The sequence below is a fragment of the Myiozetetes cayanensis genome, unplaced genomic scaffold (genome assembly GCF_022539395.1).
Source record: "Myiozetetes cayanensis isolate MyiCay16 unplaced genomic scaffold, myiCay2020 scf2-11, whole genome shotgun sequence".
NCBI classification, from domain to species: Eukaryota; Metazoa; Chordata; class Aves; order Passeriformes; family Tyrannidae; genus Myiozetetes; species Myiozetetes cayanensis.
In genome coordinates, this window is record NW_026087411.1 from 2288757 (window position 1) to 2312999 (window position 24243).

The window sequence follows — 24243 nt, forward strand, 5'->3', positions numbered from 1 at the left end:
TTTTTTTTTTTTTTTTTAAATTGTCTTAGTGCAGATGTAAACTCTCTAACCATGGGGATGAGCTGCTGAGAGCATTGTGTAACCTTGCAATTAGAGGTGCCAAATAACAGGCTGGAAAAACACCTGTTCAAAACTCAACGCAGATAAACCTGAACCTGTTTGAGAGCCCAGGGATGGGTGCCCTGACCTCTCCCGATCCTTTCCAGCTTTGTCGCCGTGGTTTTCCACAAAGCCTCCTCTTTTGTGGTGGGGAACTTATTAGAACGGAGGCTGTTTTATTTATTCACGTAGCCTTTAATCCCTGGGTTGATGGAAGGCAAGTACAGCCCTGGCAGGAGCCTTTTGGTTGTTCTCAGTTATCACTGAGCAGGTAACACCTGTGGGGGGGCTGCAGGTGGAAGGAGAGGCCCCCACAGTTCCAGGCACCGTTTTGTTGGGCCCGGCTCTTGGAAACACAAATGTGAGAGCCTGAGGAGGGTGATCTGAGGAACTGCTGGCACAGCCTTGCTTTTTGCTCCTGGTGGAGAGCACAGTTGGCTGTTCCCCACATAATGAAAATCTGCATCCCTCTGTTTGTAGTTTAATGCCCTGCTCACAGCCCTCAGAAGCCTGAGGGGAAGCTGACTTTTAACTTGTCACATATTGTCCCTTACTGATTTACAAAGGTATGGTGAGCTACCATAAAGCAAAAACTATGATTAAAAAAGGAGGAAACCAGCCTTGTGCATGTTTTAGGTTGAGGGTTTTTGTTGGTTTGGGGGTTGTTTGTTTGTTTTTTTTCTCCCCCATGTATTATTTTTTCCCCCCAAAACTCTTTGTGCCCATAACATCAGTTCTGGAAGCTTCACTCACCACTTAAAATGGTGGTACAGGATATTTCTAAAAAAGTGGGGTAGAGAATGCACTGAAATTGGTCTAGTCTGCTTCTAAAATCCTTTTGTGGAGACTATGTGGGGTTTTTTGTGTTTGTTTTGTGTTTTTGTTTGTTTGTTTTTTGTTTGTTTGTTCAATTTTTTTACCTGTAAAAATTGTTTAAGCTTCAACCCAAATGAATTGAGAATGTGCATATCATATCATTATAATAAAAAAGAAGATTTTTACAGAGTTTATCCACTCCACAAACTTTTCCTTTACTGCCTTTTTTGTAATGCCAGTGATATATCAAGAATGATTGATTAATTGTGCTTGATATAGGAAAAACAGACTTTAAGACTTCATGTGTTTTCCAGCTTGATTAGTTTTTTTATTCTGTGACTGAAATCTTGTTCTTAATGCAGAATGTCATCAGTTGCAGGGGAAACCCTCCCAAATGTTTTGATTTATAAATATGAAACAAAACATTTTTTTTATTCAAAGTGGTGAGTTTTGTTTGCTCATTGGAAAATTTCTCTGAGGCTTTTCAGTTTCTGCAAAAATAAGTTGTAAGGTACAGCTTTTACAACAAATCATTATTTATGCTGGGAAAAGTTTCATCCCAAGTCCTCTGACCATTACTAATGAAAGAAACAAACAACCTCACAGTCTGTGTTTGCTCTTGTTTGTAGACAAATTCTACCATGTTTTAACCTCACTCCCATCTTTCAGCCAAAACACTTGGCAAAAGGCCCCCGCTGCTTTTGGAACTGCATTGTGGAGTGGGATCAGCATCTCCATAGGCAGTTCTCCACCAGTACAACACGAGCATGATTTTAAATAGTCTGTTTTATTACTGCTTGTATTTGCAGCCCAACTGACATAATTAGAGATGATCTGTGTAATTTAGACTACCAATTTTACCTCAGCCTTGGCCCTCCTTGCCTCTGTGTGCTGGAAAGCTCCTGTGAGGGAGGCTGGTCAGTCCTAGAGGAAAGAAGAAATCCAAGTAGTTCACTGTCAGGAAGTTAATTTAATGTGAGATCCTTATACAGTTGCTTCATCTACGTGGTTTTTCTCCCCTCTCCCCCCAGCCATCCTTCTCCCAAGCTTTTCCAGTCCTCAGGGCCTGGCTGCAGGTGTTCTCTGTCCTCTCCTAAGATCAGCTGGGATCAGTGAGCTCTGTAGCATTTCCCCCCAATTTAATATTGCCATTTTTTCCCCTCCCCAAAGCTGTATCAGCGGATCTTTGGTACAGCAAATAATTCCCCCTTCCCAGTTGTTTATCCCTTAGCCTGGTGCATGTTTGGCTGTGATAGGGAGCACTGTTACATCTGTACATGTTAATGTGCCCGTGCCGAGCTGTGCCCCTGGGTGGCCTTGTCATACACAATCAGTGTCAGCCTTCCTTGTGCTTAGTGTTTGGGTTTAAATAATCGTATTTTTTTTACTTCTTGGAGACAGTTCTTTTCAGCAGACCACGGAATGTCAAGTGGACATTATCATTAGTTTGGCCCCAGTCCTGGGGCAAATTAAATGTTTGACTATTTACTGAAAAAATCCCTTTCCTTTGGGTGAGAAGATAAATTCTACTTTTTTTTCTTTTTTTTTTTTTTTTTTACTCTTAGAGGTTTCTTGCACATTGCAGTGGTGGTGACTGAAAAAATAAATAAAGCACTTTATTAGTTCATGTTTACAATATATGAATGTCGTTTGGATATAAACTACCCAGAATTCTTTGCCTTGGAGGCAGTTGAAAGTCTCGGGGAATTTCTCATAGACCCACAATTCAGGGAGGAAGGGAGATAAAAGGGAACAGTTGCTCTCATAATATTTGGCTCTATCCGTGTCTTTTCTTTGTTGAAAGATGGAAAAGGCAAATGAAAGTTAAGGCATTATTTATAAAGTGCAGAGTCTCCATGAACCAGGAGTTATGAATTTAGCTTAAGCAACAGGTGAGGGTTCAGCTAATTCTCATTTTATTGACACTGATTTGCACATCTTGACCTGTTTTCTAGAGCAGAAATGTTCTAGATGTGTAATTTCTGCTGTGATTTGTGGATTTTGGAGTTGCTCACAGCAATCATTGTCCCTAGATTTGAGTAGGAGAGTCTTGTTTTATTTGTAGAGCAAAAAAATTTAAATGAAAAAATGAGGTTTTGTTATTTTAAGATTTCTGGCTTTTTTTCTTATCTGAGTTTGTCCTAGTCTCAAGAATGTTCTATAGGCAGTTGTTTGTCCTAGAAACTATCATGGTTGCTAAATATATGGAATTAAAAAAAAAAAAGAAAAAAAGAAAATCAAGGTTGTGCTGAAATGAATGTAGTTAAAATTCAGAAAGAGAGATTCCTTAATTAACTTAATAAAATTACTAATGGAAGCATTTTAACTGCTAAATTTAATTTACTTGTCAAGATATCAGGCTACAAAGAGGAGGGAAGAGTGGAAACTCTGCTTTCCATTATGATGTGCTCTATTATAGAATAAATTTGCTTAAAATGAAATATATCACAAAAAGCCATCAATGACATCTTAATTTGGAACAGCCAGTTGAAAAGTAATTAGACTGTGAAGCAATCAGTTCTAGTAAATCAGTGTTTCCCTTTACATAAACATACGTTTTTACTATTTATAAATAGGAGAGACTTCCAGAGACTCAAGTAGCAAAGACTTTGATTGTGTTTCTGCTGTCTGTGTGTTCTATTTTACATCACAAAACTGTCAAAACACAGAGAATGGGGGCTCGGGTTGGAGCTGATCCAGCAGAACGTTTCAGCTGAGCTTTGGTTTGAACTGTTCCCTCTCAGGACGGGGCTCTGTGGGGCCTCCTCCTTCCACGGGCAGAGGTTCATCTGTGGTGGCTGAAACTGAGGTGGGAAATGTGGGAAAGGGATCGTGGATCTGGTGGGTGTGGATGCTTGGAGTGGTCCCTTCATCACATCTGTTGGATTCCTGGAACAGCTCAATAATGACTGGTGGTTGTAGAGCAGATTCCTTGCAAAATTAAATTAAAAAATTAGGAGGAAAAAATAAAGACAAACTTTCACTTTAAAAGATTCAAGTGTTACAAACTCCTTCTTGCATTTACTGCTTTTAAGTCCCTGTATTTGGATTCCCGTGGCCACAGTGGCTCCTGTATCCCAGTGATGGGTGTTTCTCTGGGGAAAGGCAGGTTGTGCCTGGAGCTTAAGGTTTGTGCTGGAGGATCTGATAAATACCAGGAACTTCACTCCCCAAAGGATCTTTGTGGATGTAAACGTGGAGCTTTACCTGTTATTTTACTTTCTGAAGCCTGATGTTTGTGGCAGTGGGGGAAGGTGGAATTCTGCTGCTTCCTCAGAATCAGGGAAACGTTGGAGATAAGGATGGAAACTTATATGCTGTAATTCTTTCCAAGAAATTACTAATTTTTAAGCCATAAAACGGAGGGGATTACTTCTTTCATGACACAGGAGTTGTGGCACAGATCAGAACTCGTTGCTTTGAACTATTTTGGTATTTTGGTGTTTTTCACGGGCTGCACAGCTGTGCTGGAGCTGTGGCCAAGGTGCCAACCAGAGCTCCTCGCTGAGGCAGGAGAACAGCTGCTTCCACTTGGATTAGTGGTTGGGAACAGGGGCCTGTAAATGTTAGAAGTGCTCATTGCAGCCAAAGCCGTGGGGGGCAGTGCCAAGTGAATTAGATCAGCATTAAATGATTTCAGTGAGTGTGCTGAGAAGGAATACCCGGAGAACTCCAGCAACACAGGCAGCTCGCTGGAAAGTGACACCTGTAGTGAAAACTTAATTCATCAAAGTCCTTTTAGCCGTGAGTTAGTTTCTTGCTGCCGGGCAGTGCACGAGTTGAAAGTTTATTTTGTTTTTCACAGGTCAGGTGCAGTTTGCCTGAGAAATCATAACTACCATACGTGGGTGCAGCAAAGTGGAAGCTCTCAAAGCCCAAGCTCGTTGTCCAGAGAATACAGCTGTAAAGGTAAGTGTGATAGTTGGAACACAACTGCTTTCAGTAAATATTCTGTTTGTAAGGCAGCGTTTTTGCAAGCAGCAAGTTTGTTAATAATTCTGATTTCTCGATTTGCTTTTAAGTGAATGTATTTTTACTGTTAATTCCAGGAATTTAAGATGTTTTTAGCTGAGGACATGAGAGCTGAAATGCAGCATGTTCTGTGAATTGTGATTGTGGACTTTCTTTTGGGAACTTTTATCAGTGAATGTACTTTGGCTTTTATGCCAGTGGGAAAGAACTCTGTGAATCGCTGTTCATCTGATAGATAAACACCTGGTGGTAGGGCAAAATTCTTTTGCCTTTGTTTTGATCACAAAGCCCTTAGTTTTGGTATTACAGGTCACAAAAATCAAGTTGTTCCTTTAGTTCCAGAACGAGAAGATTCCTCAGTTGGTTTCATGAAGCAGCTGAGATGCACAGTGGCATCTGCAGCAAGTTTCATATTTTGGGGGCAAAAGTGAGGAGTTGATCCAAGATCAACTTGGAAAGGATGTGCAGGCAGGCACCTAATTATTGTCTGCTAAAGGGCTGTATTCTTCAGGTTCTTTGTCATGTGAAGTGTGAATTATTTATTTATCCATCTTCAAAGGTAAATCAGTGACCGTTCAATACAGAATGTGCCGTTTCTGGCTTGCGCTTTCATTGGGAGTTCTCACCTCCTTTTTTACTTAATAAACTTGCAGTGTATGATTTTCTTTGTCTTCCTGATGCTGTAGGAGGGCCAAAGGCAGTTGAAAGTGTCGTTGTTACCAGTGTGTCTGTTGTCTTGCTTCTCTTCCCCTGCTGCCTTTCATTCTCACACAAAGTAATAAGCAGAGAAGAATAAACACAAGAAAACCAAGTTACATTTTGATGTGAGCACAGTGTGCCTTGTGACCATGACTTGTGTACCAGAGAGCTTCAGTTTCCTGTTGACTTGGTGGCGTGATATTTAACATTCTCTTTCATAAGTTTGTTGTTTACAGCAATTTTGCGTTTCTGCTTAGCCTAATGATTACAAGAGAGTCCACCCGGGAGAGTTCAGCCTCCAGCCTTTGAAGGCCTCATTTGAACGTGCTTGCAACTGTAAGGAATGGCTTGAGGCTGTGCTATTTAACACAAAAGAGGAAAAACCCAACAACAACAAAAACCCTCTTCTTATTTTTGTTTGTCCGTATTCTGGATTCTTAATGGCTCTCAAAATATAGGTCAAAGATATGTGCATATGTAGTAAATAAAGGCTGGGGCTGCTGCACTTGTTACTCGAGGGGATGAGGCCCTTTCTCTGAAGACACTGTATGTTTAACTCATCCCCCAGCCCTTCCTACCGCTGCTGTTCTTGCTCCTGCTTGTTTTTGTTTGGTATTTTGGCTTGTACACACCAACTCTCCTTCCACTCCAGCTTCTTCTTACCCCCTTCCGAAGGGGAGGGAGGATGTGCAGCAGCAGCAGCTTTTGCACCCGCCTCAGGTAGTTTCCCTCAGTAATTTACATTCCATGGTGCGCTTGGTGTTTCTGGATTCTTCCTTCCCATTGAGTAGTTTATTACTTGGAAGGAAAATTCCATGTATTGGCAGGAGATACAAAATCAGCTCCTGGGGTGGCAGCCCAGCCCGGTCTGTCTGTGTCCCACTGTTATCAGCCCTGTGTGCTGGGTGTCTAATGACTTTCACTTCATATTTACAAGGGCTATTTTCACGAGCTGTAAGTTAACCTCTGTGATTTATATCCTGGTATCTGTTTATTTAGTTACACTTTTGTCTGAGTTTTGTGGTATCACCGAGGGTTTAACGGAGAAGATCCTCATTGGGGCTCTCTGTAGTTTGCATATGGTCGTCCCTTGCTGAAGCACTGATTTTTTGACACACACTATCACAGATGCATTAAGCCAAAATTTTTCAGACAATCACAGCAGTTCAGAAATATTATCATTTAGTGTTGATTTTGTTGTTGTTATTATTTCCTTCCCACCCACCCCTCATTCCTTGGTTATCTTTAGCATAGGAATGCACAGGTTACAGGCTTTATTAATTTGGATATAGTGCAAGAGCAGGCCAAGGGGAAGCAGCTGCAAGGCAACTTTTAAATGTAAATTATAACTTGGTACATGAACTTCATGGCATAAATCTCATAGCTCTTAATAGGTTTGGGACACTAAAATATTGTGCAGGACACAGTGCATGTTGGGTGGTCTCATTTCCCATTGATCTGGATGTAAATATCTTCCTGATTGGAGCTGGTTCCCCAGCACCTTAATGAGGGGAAAACTGCCAGAGAACCACAGTCCTTGGTGCTGCAGTTTCAGGTTTTCAGGGTGAGCTGAGTTTGTAGGGTACAAGGTCCAAACTGAATGTGCATCTGTTCAAGGGTTAAAACTAATGGATTTTTCTAGAAATCCCTGCCTTTTGAAAGGGGATAAACCTTCAGGGTCTCTCTCCTCATGTACTGAATCATGTCCTTACCTTTTGGACATAATTTAAACCTTTTTTTTATTTCCCTCACCGGTTTGAATACTTAGAATAGTTTTTAATTTATCCACAAAAGGAGTTACATAAATAGATTTTTGAAATATAATCCATGTTGAAATTTTATAGCTAAATATAGTTATTATCTCATGTGGTGCACTTTGCAGCACGTTCCTAACTAGCTGATTACATCATTGGCTGCTGACCTTACCTCTGCTGTCTAGGAAGGGGAAAGCGAAATTAAAAAGGGAGATGAGGTACCACAGGAAGGGAAGCTGGGGAAAAGTACACTTATTAAACTGCACCTATGCAGCATCTGAGCTTCAGGCAGCTCCCAGTGTGGTGGGTTCCACTGCTGTCACACAGTGGTCCCACTGACAACCAGCTGGAGCAGCTGCTTGGGGCACAAGTCAGAGTGAGTGTGGCAGAGAACAGACCCTAAAAAGAAATCTTCAAGGCAAGCAGGTGTTGTCAACCACTCTCTCTCTTTTTTTTTTTTTCTTCTTTCTTTTTAAGCACTTGTTGTTCTTAAGAAAATGAAAAGGATTTGCTGCTTTTTCCACTTTGCTCCTTGTCCTTAACGTATGAAGTAGCTCTCAGAGCGGCCGCCTTCGTGTGTCTGTGGTACCCAGGACAGCGCTGATGATAATGGCAATAATACTTATCACTTAAATGACATTTTGCAAATTCAAAGTGTTGTGCAACAAACATTAATTAGCTCTCACAAGAGCCTTGCTGTGAAGTAGGTAAGTGCTGTTATTCTCCAGTGGCACATGGGGGGAATCGAAAGCAAAGAGGTAAATCCTTCAGGGACTCCCAAGGCTCGGGCAGGGATTGAAGCTGGGAAGTTTGTGCTTCCCAGCTCGTTTCACAGAGCGCACTGGTTGTATCTTAGTTTACAGATGTGCTCCTAGATCCATAAAAAAGTAATTTAGTACCCCAGTTCTATCATGGTTGCACCTTCAGGAGGAGCTGACAGGGCTGTGCCAGTGATTGACAGAGAAACTGCTCGAGTGCCCCAGTCACAAACCCAGGCTGTACTGTCAGAGCATTCTTGGGTACTTTTCCTTGAATGCACCAGAGGTGTGGTGGGCAGAACAATGCAGGGAGAAAGCTGAGGTGTCAGTGTGATGGAATTATCCACACACAGGGCAAATGGGACTATCTTATTGTGCAGAGATATTATCCTAGAACTTCAGAGCTGTTTATCAGCAATGGCTGCTGATACCATGGGAAAGAGGAGCAAAATCACACATCACAGGATGGCTGGGGTTGGAAGGGATCATCTCGTTCCAACCCCCTCCCATGGGCAGGGACACCTTGCACTATCCCAGGTTGCTCCAAGCTCTGTCCAGCCTGGCCTTGGACACTTCCAGGGCTGGGGCAGCCTCAGCTTCCCTGGGCAACCTGTGCCAGGGCCTTACTGGGTGCTCTTTGAGGTCCCTTCCAACCCAAGCCATTTTGTGATATATCCCAGATCATTTTTTCCAGGACACTGGCTATATCTGCACTGAAAATGTCAGGGATCAGCACAGTGGAGCCAAACTGATTGACACTGCTTTGAATGTCCCTCTGGCTTTCCCAGGATCTGTGCAATTACTCCTCAGTTTTTGTGCTATGGGTATTGGCAGCTGCTTTGACTGAAGGCTGAAAATAGCAGATACTCACAGGTGTTTTAAAGTTTGATACCTTGGAAATATATAGTAAATTAATTATCTCTGAATTCCATACCTTTTTTTCACTTTCCATCCGTTCTCAGTTAACTGTTTCTGCAGAGGCAGAAGAGGAACCTCAGAGCTGTAGGCAGCTTCCTTGGATAGAAGGGCTATTTGAAATCATTTTAGGGACAAGGGGATGAATTAAAGCTTTGTGTGTGTCTGTGTACAGAACAGTAGGAGGTTTCCCACTGGACTAAGACAGTTTTAAGGCAAAGTGCATTTTTTGCATAAGCATCTTCTCCTTTTCACTACATTCCATGATGTAGCAGCTTTAGGACTCTGCCCACCGTGAGGTCAGTTGTAGGGATATTTGTCTGTGTTTTTATGAGTAGCCAGAGGAAACATGATTAAAATTCAGAAAGCTCTGAAGAAGAGTCACTTCTGTGTGTGTGAAGTCAGTAACTGCAACAAAATTACAGCACGTTGTCCGGTAATTGTTGGACTCACAGTATCGTAACTACAAAGGTGCCTGTGCAACCCATTTGATTAAGAGGAGCAAAAAAGCTCAAACAAAGCAAAATACCTTCAAAAAACTAGGCAGAATCTGTATTCTGAATATACTTCAGTGAGTCTGAATACTGCAACACATATGACAAATAAAAATCATGCTGTGTTTGGAGACCTCTACAACCTCAAATCATTGCTCACAATTTATTTGCGTTTCTTCTTGTAAATCAAAACTTTATTGTTTGAATATATTTATGGCATTCAATTTCCTCCTTTTTTTTTTTTTTTTTAGTGGGGCTACAGGAAAAAAGGGAACAATCACCTTTGCCTTCACCTTTCTCTTCATTTTAGTGTGTGCTGTAGCACATGGAAATATGTGCAGGTGTATAAAGAAAATAGTTTCATGTAATTCCTAATATTTCATCCACCCAACTCTTGCCTGTTCTTTTTTCAGTTATGCTGTGGTTGCATCTTCATCTTCTTCTCCCATCCTTTCTGTCTGTGTCCCTGTTATTCTCTTGATTTAAATTTCTGCTTCTTGTTCTCTTTACCACTTCCCCCCTCCCTCTCCTCTTTCACAGTCCTGTATTCCTGGAGGTGAAACCCTGACACACTAAACCAGTGTGCCGTTTCATTCCTTGATTTTTATGAATCTCCCAGTTCCGTGCTCTGAGTGCAGGTGCTGTTTTCTGATGAGGTGAAGAATTGGCATGGGGAAATATAGTTAGCAGTGATTAATATCCAGTGAAAAATAAGATGGGGGAGAGTTGGAAAGTGCCAGTAATGAGCAGGGTCACAAAACCAGGGAGTGAAGTGGCTCATTGATTTTTAGTGTGTTACCCTTTTGTTTCCAGCAGTTCAGGGTTTAACTCCCAGTTCAGGTTGCAGGTAAAGGTGGATTTGATCTCATCCCTGTCCTGTGGCTGTGCCACAACCAGGCCTGGGTGATGCTTTTTGCTCCCAAGAGCTTAGGAAACAGAATCATGGGGCAGTTAAAGGCTTGGGATGAGGAGATGCATCTTGTGCCTCATCCAGGGAAATAGCTTGAGGAATTGCATCAAAGTTGGACTGGATTCCTCTCATCTGTCTTATGGGTTTAGTTCCCAACTTGCACAGACCCTTCATTTCCCTCCTAGTGGTTTACAGTTGAAATAAAATCAGTTCCATTCTGCTCTTGCATTAGGCAGAGTTGTGGGGACTGAGCTACAAGCACAGCAGTGAGATATTCCTGGGAAGCCAATGGAATGTTTATCTGTAGTAAAGATGAGACAGCCACCATTTCACATGATATTAATCATCAGTAACACTTCCACACAGTCTCAAACACAGAAGCAAATCAGAGCAGTCCAGCTCCTGAATTTCTTCAGGCATCTCAAAATGGGAACAAACCAGTAAAATAGCAGGTGAAGAAAGCATAAGTCAGCCTGATATCACTGTCATCTCCATTGGAATTTAAGCTGCATTTTGGAGAGGTAGTGGAAGGCTCTCCCCATGAAAGAACAGCAGTGTTTCCAAAGACACACAGGCTGCAGATGAGCTGCATTGCTTGTGTTTGGTGCATGGAGAAGTTTTGAAAAACCCCCTTTTCCTTGGCTTCGCAGTGTCACCCTTTAAAATATTCAGGTTGGTTCTCTTGTTGGTTACATAAAAAATTAATGATCTTGGAAGTATTACCATGTTTATTTTAAAGAAACTATTTCCTACGTTTTAATTAAAAGTTATAATTCACCATCTTTTGACCAAGTTATCTTAAATCTTAATCTTATTGGTAATGGGTACTGGGTCAGATTCAGAGAGAAATACAGTCCTTACTTAATGCAAACAGTAAAAATATCAGCATTTCTAGAGATATGGTTGAGTTCAATTCATGTGCTGTAGTAACTCTGCCTTTTAATTAGAAATATTCTCCTACTTATGCAAGAATACTGGGGAAAAAGGGCATTGTCTTCCTCATTATATATTCCATGTGAATCACAAATGGACAAAACCAGGCATAATATGATGACTGTTTTGTTATTAAAGCACTTTAATAAGGTTAATGCGTCCATATGAATAGTTTTCAAAATAAGTTTCTGTAGTTTTGAAGGTATGCTCTGGTCTAGTATAGTAATAAAGAATTTCCCTGTGGGGAAATAGCCAGCCTTTTAATTTTGGTGTGCAGAGTTCTCCTTTATTTTCCAGTTATAAAAGGCCAGCCAAATGTACAGTTCAGGTTGCCTTTTATAAAAGTAATTCCCTTACATTCTGCTTAAAAGCTGTCTTATTGTGCCATACCTGAGGAAAAAGTGAGGAAATACTGACTTTTTATGCAAAACAATGCGTGAAAAGTAAAAATAAAATATGGCCCGTAAAGGACAATTTATGCCTTGTTAAAATGTAGACTTGAGCATTTTATTTTTTTTTTTAATGCTCTGACTTTATTCATAAAGGAGATCTGAAGCTGCACTGCAAGTTGTGAGGTTTCTAGAAGAAAAGAAAGAAAATCCTCCTGTCTGCATGGAAAACTGCAGCAAGTGGGGCCTTATCTATATGCATTACTTTGATTTCAAATTATTTTTAGCATGGCTTTTATTGTACTCATTGTTACATACATAAATCTTTAAAGTAATACGTTTTGTAAGAAACGGTCATAAAAATTTACAGCCAGTAACTTTTCCCCTGTCCCTTACAATGATATTCTACTAAAACCATTAAATGGTTCTCATTAATGCCCTTTAAATGATTGTGTAATGACCCACAATCGCTTGTAAGTGAACAACCATTAAAGAATTACCAGTTCTTAGCATGCTTTTAAGCACAGTTTAAAGACATGGGAGGTAACAGCGTAATATATTAGAAAAAGTATCGAATTTGAAACGGTAAAAACAGGATGGCTACAAGGGGAGGAGCAGGTGGGAAATGTTCAGGTGTGGATGCAAAGAAACATGAGCCCCAGGCCTTGTGCTGCAGAGGTGGGACAGGAGGAAACACATCTAAGGGCTTTTTCCCCCCATTTCCCCCTTGCTGAGCCCACAGTAACAGTGCTCTTTGTTCAACCTCGTTACCTGGAAGTTGTATCTGAGCAAAATGAATTTCTGTTTCTCCAGAGCGAGGTTATGAGGCAGTGAAACACTCCTTACCTAATTTTTTAGTAATTTTTAGGTCCTTTGCAAAGCAGCCTTTGTGTGAACTGTTCTTTTGTAACCCAAGTGCTTTGCTTCTGGGCAAATGGACACATTTTGCTTGAATTCTCAAGGCTTTGGAGTTGCAGTGAAGACAGGCAAACAACATGGAAAACAAGCATGTGCTTGTTGGTGGGGTTTTTTTAAATTTATTTATTTATGTGTTATATCAGAAAGTTACATCTTTTTGACTTTGTTCTTTGTGAGCAGCTGGACTGGCCTGTTGTTGGCCTCAAGTGCAATTGATTTAATTCCAGATCGCTTGGTCCGACAGGGCTTCGAGTCTAGAGCTCAGCATCCCAGTGTCCAAACCACCAGGATTGTTTGCAAGGAGTGCTTTCTCTCTTTCAGTCCTTGACAGAAATTCAGTGAAACCAGTGTGTGAAATATTTCAGTTCCATGAAATTCCATCTAATCAAAATGTTCTAGCTGGTTATGCCCACTGCTGAGAGTATCTGACCACTAGTTTCCAAGGCAGCAGGCAGCCTAAGATCACATTAGACTTCACAGAATGCTTAGATACACAAATTCCAGCAGCAGCAACAAATGCTTTCTGTCATGTTGCGTTTGCTAAGAACTGGATTCCTTCTCCTTACCACAGCAATCTACATATTTGTCATCTCCTCGTGTGCATAATGGCACCAGATAGAGTTGCCAGATCAGAATGACAAAATGAAAAAGAAGCCTTTTTTTAACATTTGAAACCAATAGAGTTTCATAATGTTGGGTTTAAACTTTTTTTTAAAAAACTTTCCAAACTGAATTACACTCACCGGTCCTTATCTGCATCCTCATCCTAACAGATTGTGATCCAGGTATAGTGCAGCCATATATTTAACCCATCTGTCAGTGCAGCTGACTTGGATATTTTTAGAACATCAATCACCATGGTAGCTGGGTCTAATATCTTATCTGTGCATCCTGCAACAGAGCAGCTCGTTTGGATGCTGCCAAATAGGTCCTGGGTAGGATACTGAGATGAAGAGATCTCAGAAAGTTTTCAGAGTAAAAATGCAGTGCAGCAAACTTCCTGTCAGAGGCCAGGCTGCACCACAGAGCAGTCTAGAATTAGGAATATGCTGGTAAATCTGTAAATTGATGTTCTTGCATGGGCAAGGATCACAGAACCGCAGAATATGCTGAGTTGGAAGGGACCCAGAAGGATCATCAAGTCCAGTTCTTGACCCTGCACAGGATCCTCCCATGAGTCACACTGTAGGTCTAGAAAGATGTCCAGGCTCTCCAGCCTTGGGCAGTGAGCAGTTTATACTCATGAGGGCTCCAAGCATGGAGATAGGATGTTTTAATAGCCAAGAAAGGATCAAATGTACCTGAATCATGCCATGGGGAAAAAAGGACACGTGGAGGGTGGTGCAGGAGACAAGTGGATGCTGTTCTGAATCAGGAGAGGAAGGTTTCTGTGGGAAGGTAGAGAATTATGTGTATTCCCAGGAAGCTGACAAGACTGCAAAATGTCACGGCATGTCAGGCTTTCTGTCAAAACACTTCCCCTGGCAAGTCAGGCCCACCAGCACAGGCACAGAGAGTGATTAGTGTTCAGGGGAGCCTCGGAGATGGAGACGTTCACATCTGAGCCCAGACAGGGAGGCACTGCTCGGACTCTTGGTTTGGGACGCTCTGTGCTTGCTCTCCTGTCCTTGCTCAGGCAGTGAATTAATCAGGAGAGCTGCCTGGATGGCTTCATCCTGAACTGCAGGTGTTTCTCAGGGTTCTTTATGCCGGGACACGAGGATGGACCGTCGGCTTTGGTCCTGCTTTGCAGAGGAGTTTGGGTGCCTGGAGGTAACCCCTCCACGATGGTTTTCTGGGCTAATTAAATATTAAACAAAGAGCTTTGCTTCTAATCTGGCTATCTGGATTGGGTGGGAATACTGATGTTGTAAAATAGATATATATTTTCCTAGACCACAGCGAATTGGTACCCGAAGGAAGAAGATGTTATTTGTTTAAGTGGGTCTGTGATGAATGCAGTTCCAGTATTCCAAAAGTCTACGTACTGCATACTGAAAATAGGCTTTTTGCCAAATGGGAATTGAAAGGCATATACGTATTACACTATTTGCCTTAGAAGAAATTAATTTTCAGCCAGAAGCAGATAGGATTATTTAATATTTATCTTTAGCTGCGGGAAGATGAATCTATTATTTTATTTTGTTATTTTATGTGTGGTGTTCATCCCAATTTTCCTGTAGGAGGTGCTGATGTACTCTTGTCTATGCTGCATCGAGGTTAAGGAGTCTCCAGGTGTTAACTTTCTGCAGCTGGTGCTGCTTCCTTAGGACTGGGAGAAGTACTCCAGGGTTTATCACGAGGGTGTGCACGTGTGTGTATCCAAGAAGTGCAGGGAGAATTGGGAAGGGAGGAGATTGTTTCCCTGGATGCTTTGAAAGTTAATAATGTTGAAAAGTTAAAACAGCTACAGCATTAAAATTAATCAAAGAATACGGAGTGGCATCGTGTGTCCAAGTTGACTGATTTAGGGCTGCTGAGAGAATGGGCTGGAGTGCATCAAGTTGCAGTCCCACAAAGGACCAGGGAGCTGAGGACTGTTAAATATCAGTGGAGCATTTCCCTGCACTGTCAGCAAACCTCCAGGAGAGCGGAGTGAGAGATGCTAAAATGTCATTTCATGGACCGCATTATGTGCTGCTTACAATGAGCATTTCGGCCATGGTTTATTACATCTCTGATAAATTGTCACTTCCTGGACAGGAATTTGGTTAGCTTATCTCTGGTGTCTTTTAAAGATCTCTAAAGACCTGATTTTTGCCCCAAGAACACCAGTTAGCAGGAGGCTGTAGCCATGTGGTACCGATTTAAATTGCTGTAACAACGGCAAATCTCCTTCCTGAAACTAATAAATGCTGTTTGTAAGGGATGTTAAGTAGCAACCAACAACTTTGAATTTCAGCCACACTGATTAAATAATTAGGGTGTATCTGTAGAGCTGGGGAGAAGCTTTTCCAAAGGAAGGGTTTAGGATAAGAGAATATCCTGAGTCACAAGGGACCCACAAGGATAATTTTGGAGCGACGTTTACCTAGAGAGGAGGGAAGGTGTGATGTTTAAATTGAGCATCACCTGGCTCTGCACAGTATGATGGGAGTGTGGAGTGAGGGAGGGACTTGAGTGTTCTTGGAGTTCACTTTCTGTCTCAGGACTGTGTGATTTCATAGATCATTTTCCTTTTCTTAAACCCTTAGAGTTAACTTCATCCAGCTCCTGTATCTTCACCCACCATAAAGGCACTTGGATTTTTCCCCAGGTCTTACTGTGGCTCTCAGTTTGTCTGCCACAGTTTTCCACCCAAGGCATGAACATCAGTGACTGAAGTTTTTAAAAAATAATGTGGGATTATTTCCTTTTTGGTGGAGGTTTTGCAGGGAGGTTGAGAGTAAGAGCCTTGTTCCTTCAGGTTTTTTTATTTTTACTACCAGAGCCCTTTTTCAATCCTGCAAATAGAATAGAAGGAGAGTCAGGAACACTAATGAAAAAAAAACCATCAAATATTTAAGATTGTGCGATTTAATAATAGAAATCTTGAGCGTGACTTGCCAGGCCACATGGTGAGTGCTGTTATCCATTCAAAATAAAACTAATAATCACAGCCCTGCAAATGCTTTGAAACACACTGTTCTCTGACAATTTACCCATTTTTGCTGTTACTGAGATCTTTAAAGGTTTTTAAAACCAAATAGAGCTGTATATTAAACTCGGGTATCTTTCCTGCAATTAAATCATTTATGGGACTTTCATAGGCCAGTATTATTGATTTAATAAAAAGTGCATTTCATGCTCCAGACTTAAAAAACCAAAACCCCAAAGCCCTTAACTCTGTGGTAAAACTAAGTGACCAAAATAGAAATAATCATCAAATATTGGCTATTTCATGTCATGTGTTTTAAAGAAACTTTACTGGGAGTTCATGACTTTCAGTAAAAACATAGACATTCAGGTAAAATATGTATAAAAGGGTAAATCCATACATTTATCCTAAATTCAAAATCCTTGTGTGCAGTCCTTTGACACAGAGGTTGATCAGAGGGTGACTTGGAGCATCTGCAATTGTCTGTGTGAATTTGCTGCCACTCCAGGTTCAGGCCCCTGCCCTGGGTGAGTTTGTGTGGTTAACAGAGATTTAAACCTGCAGGGTCGAACATCAAGCTCTGTAGCCAATAAGTGATACTGGAGACTTTTCCCAGTTTGAGCACATGCATTGGAAAAATATTCTGCTTCTTACTTTTCTGTGTGATGGACCTGATTTTCATCCCTCTGTACCTGTCCTGTGACAAGTACAAGCACCTCATCTAACTGTGCAATCTGATATTGGGAGGGAGTTGATAAAAGACCCATTTCTGGTTGGTTTGACCACAAAGCATGCAAGAAGAACTTGAGGAATCCCTCAATGCAAAGGTGACTATTAGTGATAACTATCATTAATGGTCTTTCTTTGCTGTTATTTACTGAAGTTTGTACTGAAATTGTGCCCATGAAGTGTTTGGCAGAGTGGCCAGGCTTGTGCTGGGTGAGTCACTGATCCCATTTGCCTGTTGTGATGCCTTCTGGGGCTTGTTTCTCCTGTGGACAAAAGAAAGTTGTTGGAATGTGTCTGGGGACAACTGAGACTCTTCCATTCTTTGGGATTTACCTAGAACAGCATAACTTTTCCAGTGGAGACTCCACAGCATAGTTTGATTCATTGCCACTAACGAGGGATGTCTGCAGTAAAAAAAGAACCCGTGGCATCCCTTTGTCACACTGAAGTGATATTTTTCTGTGTGGAAAATGGAAAATTCCAGTGTTTGCACTTCACAAACTGTCACCCTCCGTGTGTATTGGTGTTTGAGTTATGGCCTCACAAGCAGCAAAACGCCTCTGAGTTGCCAAGTATGTGTTAAATTGGTGTATGAATATGGAGACTTTAGTTTGTTACTTAATTGATCTGCAGGGCTGTCAGATGAATCTTGGAGTGTAGGTAGTGACAAGAAGGATTTTTTTTTTTTTCAAGATAATGGAGTGAAAATGAAGATGCTTCAAACCCACTGGTTTGAATTTCTCCATGGTATCCAGTAGCTGAACACATGGCTATTGTGGAATCCCTGAGCTTGGGGCCATCCTCACCTTCCTCAGGCAGGCCTGGGCTCAAACACCTGATCTGAGCTATAAGGTCTGGCAAAGCAGGTTTAGTTTTAGAAGTAGCTTAGAAATATTTTTCTACATCAATATTCTCCTTAGTTTTGTGTTTTCCTCCTCCCTAGTACACGAGCAGGTTGCAGCAAACACGTACAGGGGCTTCTTGTGCTTGATATTTTGATTTCTGTGCAAGCAGTTACCTGGTTCTTAGCTGAAACTCCATGGAAAGCTGAGGCACTTGATTTTTGGGATTGCAGATGGCTGTGGAGAGCTCAACCTGGGCTGAGTAAAAGCAAAGGGAGCCTTGCAAGAGGTGCATATTATTGTATAAAATTTACTGCAAAGAGGAGTGATATGAATAGAAAACATATACAGTAGCTTGCTGAATGCTAGCAGGTCTTTTCTGGGCTCCTAAATGTTAACTGGGTAGTCCTGTAAGTTATTACACTCATTAAATTAGGCCACAAACAAGTCAACAATGATTCAGCAAAATGGTTTTGTTTGTATAGTGCATGGAAGTCTGATAGATATCCAGTCAAACATTTATGGCTAAATGGATGAAGATTTTAACATTACAGCCTAATAAAAACCCCATACTGTGTGATTAAATAAGAGGGAAAGCAGTAAAAAAGAGAAAGCGTAATGACGGTAACATGTAGGTCAGTTACAATTTAATTGTCATTGCACTTCATTGTGAACATATCAATTCTCTGCTGCTTAGCTGAGCAGAAAACAACAACTTAACGTGTACAGTGGGCCCGTGGCTGCTCTGCAGAGCCCCACTTCCATCACCTGCCTTCCACTACTTCCTTCCCAGCCGCGGGAAGTCTTCCTGCCTTAATGGCACCATCCTGCTGGAAGCTCCTGCTGCTCGTGTCCTCCCCGCGCTCGATGCATCGCTGAGCAGTAAATTCACTCCCCGCTCTCCGCAGAAGCTGAAATTAGGTTGTTTGCCTTACAACTTCCAGTGCTCCCCGCAACAAGGAACACCTGCTTTGCAGATTTATATTGTTTTTGTGTAATGGTTTAAAGTAAAGGGAGCTCTGCAGAGGCGATACCCTGATGGACTGGATGGGGAGAGCTCGATGGCTGATCGTTTTTCTTACTTATCCCGTTTATACTGGAGCTCCTTGCCACTTAAGGTATGGCTTCGTTAACGTTAATTGCAGCTTTAGCAACTCCATGCAAGTGTTTATTCCTTGCCAGTGTTCTCCACTACATTATCTTTGCTGTGGTACTGAAGGAAGCTGCAGGAGAAAAAACAAACAAACAAATCTTTCTTTTTGGTTGGTTTTTTTTTAGTGTGTTCCTTTTTTTTTTTTTTTTTAAATCTGGATAATTCAGTGATATCTCAAAGGGCCCTTGTCGTTGGCACCTTTTTCAAATGTTAGCTCTAAAGAATCATCTGTCTGGCACAGTTATTCTGATCTGTAGTAAAGACTTAACAGAGTACATAACCAAACTATTAATTCAGGTGCCTAAGGTGACATATTTTATCCAGCTCTGCAGAGCTGATTTTATGTAGAGCAGAACACGGTTCCCCTTTGGATGGGGAGGGGGGAAAAAAAAAAAAATGAGGGGAACAACCTGACAACACCCAGAGACCTTGAGGGAAGAAGCTGGGGAAGATGTGCCCCCGAGAGCTCCGGGAGGTTCTGTGCGTCCCACAGCTCCTGCACGTCTGCACAGCCCCACCCTCACACAGCACCCACCAGGCACCCCAGAGCCCCTGCAGCTGTTAGTGCCTGTAGGGGAAACTGCCTGCAGAAATCAGCCTAGATAAAATACCCACATGTTTATGGTCAGCAGGTGCATTGGGAGCCAGCGAGGCACCAAAGGCCTATTTGGAGCGGGAGTTTGGAGGCTTAGCAAGATTAACGCCTGTGTGTGCAGGCCTGGGAGGGCACAGCTGAACAGTGCTCTCTCCATATCGGTTTTCTGGGGGTTTCTTGTTGGTTAAAAGCGAAATTTTGATTTCTTCTCAGTGGAGTGAAATGAGGGCGGTTTGGGCTCTGCTTGTCAGATGGAACTGGAAGCAGAGCAAAGGGAGTTGTTGTTGGAAGGAAGGTGGTTTGGTTCCCTTTCTGGAACATGACACAACTGCCACTTTTGCTCCACAAACACAGCACTTGGCGATTTACCTAATTTTCTCTGGTTTCTTAACACCATTATCTTAGTGATGCAGCGTGAGCCCACTGACAGTGGCTCCAGTTAAAGAAATCCCTGACAACAGCCAAAGAACTTGCACAGTTTTTCCCTTGAGTTTTGATGTTCTGGTGATACTTGAGCTGTACAAGAATGAGAGGAATGAAGCTCTAGTTTGTTAAAAAGGCCCCAGAGGTTGCAGACAACAGCCCTGCTCTGCAGTGTTGGGGGTGTTCTGCTTCCTCAGGAGCCCCCTCTTCACTCCAGTCACCAAGGAGCATCTGCAATAGTTTTATTCCCTGTGAGTGTCTGATGATTCCATCCTGCTTTCTCACGCAGCACAGAAATGTGTAGACAACCTTTAGTCTTCGGGGTGAATTTTGGAGAAATAAAGACCTTCCCCTATGGGTAAAACTTAATACAGTCCATCATTAAACCTCATATAGGGCCATCCTAATGCTTTGCTTTTCTTGGATACTGACTGCAATTCATGAATCAAAATAACATTTTTTTCTGTAAGTAGCTGACAATATTTTTTTTTTTTTGCACTTTGTACTTTTATCTCCTTCTAATCCAAGGAATGACCATGTAAACATCTGTATATCCAGCAGCACAGACCACCAGGCCTGTGTGTCCTGTGTCCAGGTGTGTTTTCCCTGTAGACCCTTGTGCTTTTTGGGCTCTGGGAGACCCATCCTGCATTTCCCACCCGGCCAGTGGGGCCTGTGCTGCTTTAACTGCTGCACTTGGTGCAATTCTGTATCTTGTGACGTAATTTTAGGTGGCTTATTAGCCTTATGATTGATGAGAGGATATACAGCTATGCACTGACATTCATGCTTGCCTTTTAAATATCATACTCTGTAGCTTCAGATCTCTTATTTTACACTCAAGTGCTCCAAGCCCCCCATTATTAGTGCATCCTTCCCTCCTCCAAATTAACACATTCCTTTAAATGAACTGATATTTCAGTTGGTTTTTAAACAAATTCTGCATTATTCTTTTTTTAAACAGATTCTACCCTTTTCTTACACTGCTTCCTTCTCAGTCGAATGTTAACAATCCCTTCCCCTGAAATATAAATAAATTATAAATATTCCCCTTGCCATTATGTCAGACCCTGGCTATTCCTTTATTCCCCCCCCCCCTTATTAAATTATGTTTACCTGAATACATCAGGTTCATTTCACCTAGGCAGGATGTCCCATTAAGCATGACAAGTGGAAGGTTGTGAGATTAATGCCCTTCTTTGAGCCTGAATTAGCATGTCAGCATCTTTGCAGACCTGGGACTGGAGAGCACAGGAAGTGTGCCATAATGGACCTTAGCCTTTAACTGAACTGCTCTAATATTATTCCTATAACAAGACTACTTTTAAAGAGGCTCATTATTGGCTTCATTAGATATGTTACTTGCATCAGTGGCTGGAGTTACTCGTATAATATGGGAGAGGTTAACACAGCGTATTTTTTATGTATTATATGGCATATAGCTTGAAGTAGCCAAAAGGTTTATGGCTATGTAATTGGTAGTTAGTGTGAAATTTGTAAGACAAATAGACAATACCAAGGGTAACCCCTATAATCCTCTCCTTTCAGTTTTTTACAGCCACCAAAGGACCTCATTAAAACAGCAGTCAGCACCTTAGTGAAAAGATACAGTGCTTATAGTGCCCAAATTTGACAGAAAATCTGCATTTTGTAAATCTGACACCTTTGATAGATTATACAGTGTGAAGCCATTGCTTCTAAGCATTATGATAACGCTTAAGGTTCTCCTCTGAATCCAACCGTGCTACATTCACTGGATATAACAATGTGAAAAAGAGCTGGTTGAATAAAATAAAGCATCTGAGATGGAGAGGAGCCTTTTTTTCCCCTTTGATACAAAGCTCATCTCGTGCAACAGCCATGGTTGATGTCCCTGGCTCTGCTCGTGCCCAGGGACGCTGGGCATATAAATATTGGCAAAATAACTGTTTAATACACAGATGCAAAAAGCAGCTCTGCCCACATTAACCAGTTTTATGTGGCTGCTGGGACGGAGGAGTGTGCACAGCAGCGATGGTGTTAAGCTTTCTTTTCCGTTTCAGAGGCTAAATTCTGCTCTCTCTCCAACTTGTGTAGACCCAAGTGGCTTCCATTGCCCCTGGTGAATCCCGGTGTCACTCAGAGTCCTGTAAATCTGGTGTAACGCTCTGGCTTACACGGAATTAAACGGACAGGCGGAACGGGAACGAGCATCTGACCCAGCGAGGTTATTATTCCTTCAGCTTATTTGGAACAACAGTGAAACAAAAATGAGCTGTGCATGCACAGAGCACGGGCTCCCAGTGCTGTGGTGGGGCGTAGGAGAGCTCGGTTCCTGAGAAGTGTCAGGCTGTAATCTCTGATATTTTAGGTGCTGTTTGAAACGGTGCAAACGTGAGTCATCGTGGTTGATTATTTGCAACTGTTTGCTCTGATCACAACAGGCAACCTCCACCAACCAGAGGTCCAAAGGAGTAATAATTATCTTCCCCTCCATTTAAGAGATGGGGGCTCAAGCCTTTAGAGCTGCAAAAATTTTTACAAACTTGCCAGAAACGAAATGAAAACTCTCCCTTCACTCCCATCGCCTTCTTTGCAGCAGAGGAAGTTCTTCTGGATTTTTTTTTTTTTTTTTTGTTTTGCTCAGGGGTATGGAATGTAGGTTATGCTGCTTCCACGGGCTCCAAATGTGACAGCTGTTTACCTCTTCATCTGGTAATTGAAAGATTTCCTTTTAAATTAGAGCTGCTGTAGACAAAGAGCGGAGCAGAAGTCACGTTCAGTTCCTTGGCAAAAAATAAAGCCCTGATCGTTCTCAAAGAGGTGTTTGCGGTGTAGCCCTTTGATCACGGCAGAGATTGTACCACTGAGTGCTGCTAAAATGGGAGTGCAAGCAAAAAAGGGGAGGGGTTGCATCTTTTATTCCCTTTTGCATCAGGATTTGTTGCTGCCTGTGGTGAATGTGCTGTTGGAAGGTGCAGAATCAGTCCCTGCAGGTAGTGAAGTGACGTTGCTGAAGTGCTCGGTGATTCAAGGAAGGTTAATTTAGATCTCTTAAAAAAAAAAAAAAAATGCATTCAAGAAGTGAATATTTGAATTGAAAAGAAAAAAATTTCTGAGGAATAATTTTTACAACTTGGAATTTAAGGGATGTTTGTTTGTTTTAAAAAGTGCAAGTTATAGATGCTTTTGAATCCAGTAGCAAAGAGGAAGTAACTGGTGTTACACTGGGGATTGGTTTATGGCCAGTTATTTTATCATAGCATGCTCCAGCCTTTCTTCATGGGTACTTTTAAGATCATTTCCAGTATCAGAATTACCCAAAATCTTTCTAGTGTCCTTTGAAACATAAAAACTAAACCCCCCTTTGGCTACATCATCTTGACCGGTGAGGTTGTTTCCTTCAGGAACTGAATTCAGGTGGAACATCTTCCTATTTCACTGTGCTTCTCCCAGGACTGTCATCACAGATATTCCCTGTTCTTCTTGTAAGTACAGAGTTAAAAATGTGGAAGGGTGAGAGTTGTCCTTGTCTGTGGTGATGTGAGGCAGTTCTTTGTATCTGCTGCTGCAGTGGGTTACCTGAAGTGTCATCACCAAAGCAGTGACTCCTTTTAATTGCATTCCCTGTTTCCAAGTTGTCCAGAAATTATTATCTCAAAGCTTTTGGCTTTTTTGTTTGGAATTTAGTGATCAGTGCACTCAATCCAGGCCCACGGTTCGGGTGGGAAGGAGATGGGCAGTGCAGGTGGAGAGGCCACTTTTCTCAGCCAGGGAATTTCTGTCCATTGAATCACAGATTCATCATAAAACTGACCATGGTATTTGTTTAAAAATTAATTTTTATCACCAAAAAAAAAAAGCGTGGGAGTTGCAGTCAGCTGCTCTAGAGCAGGAAGGAGGGTTTGCACCTGTGTTTCTGTGGAATCCGAAGGGCCTTACCTGATCTCTCCCGAGGATACTCAGCAGCCCAGAACAGCACATTGTCTCAGCCTGTGCGTGCCAGGAGGGATTCCATTGTAAGCAGAACAGGAGCTTGCTTAGGTGGAGATAAGACCGAAATCGGGACCAGCGAAAAGCCTTTGAAATGAACTTTTTTTACCCAGGGCTGGGTTTTGATCGGTAGGATGGCTCACCCTGCCAAAGGAGCGTTTGTGGCTCTCCTGTCTGGGGGTTTTAATTCAGTGGATTACTCACATCTGGTAGGTGAGAATTACGGAGTGCTGGAATAATGTATTCTCGTGGTTTAGATCTATCACTGCCAAGGGCTACTGAATAGTAAGTATCA

At 41.9% G+C, this 24243-nt stretch overlaps 1 long non-coding RNA gene across 4 annotated transcripts in view; it reads left to right on the forward strand.

Annotated features, from left to right (window-relative positions):
• Window positions 1-24243, forward strand: part of LOC126640337 (uncharacterized) — a 256125-nt gene that overhangs the window by 15679 nt on the left and 216203 nt on the right. For all 4 annotated transcript variants that reach the window (XR_007628991.1, XR_007628988.1, XR_007628989.1 and 1 more), the window contains exon 3: window positions 4721-4824. This is a non-coding gene — a long non-coding RNA (uncharacterized LOC126640337). The remainder of the gene's footprint in view (window positions 1-4720; window positions 4825-24243) is intronic.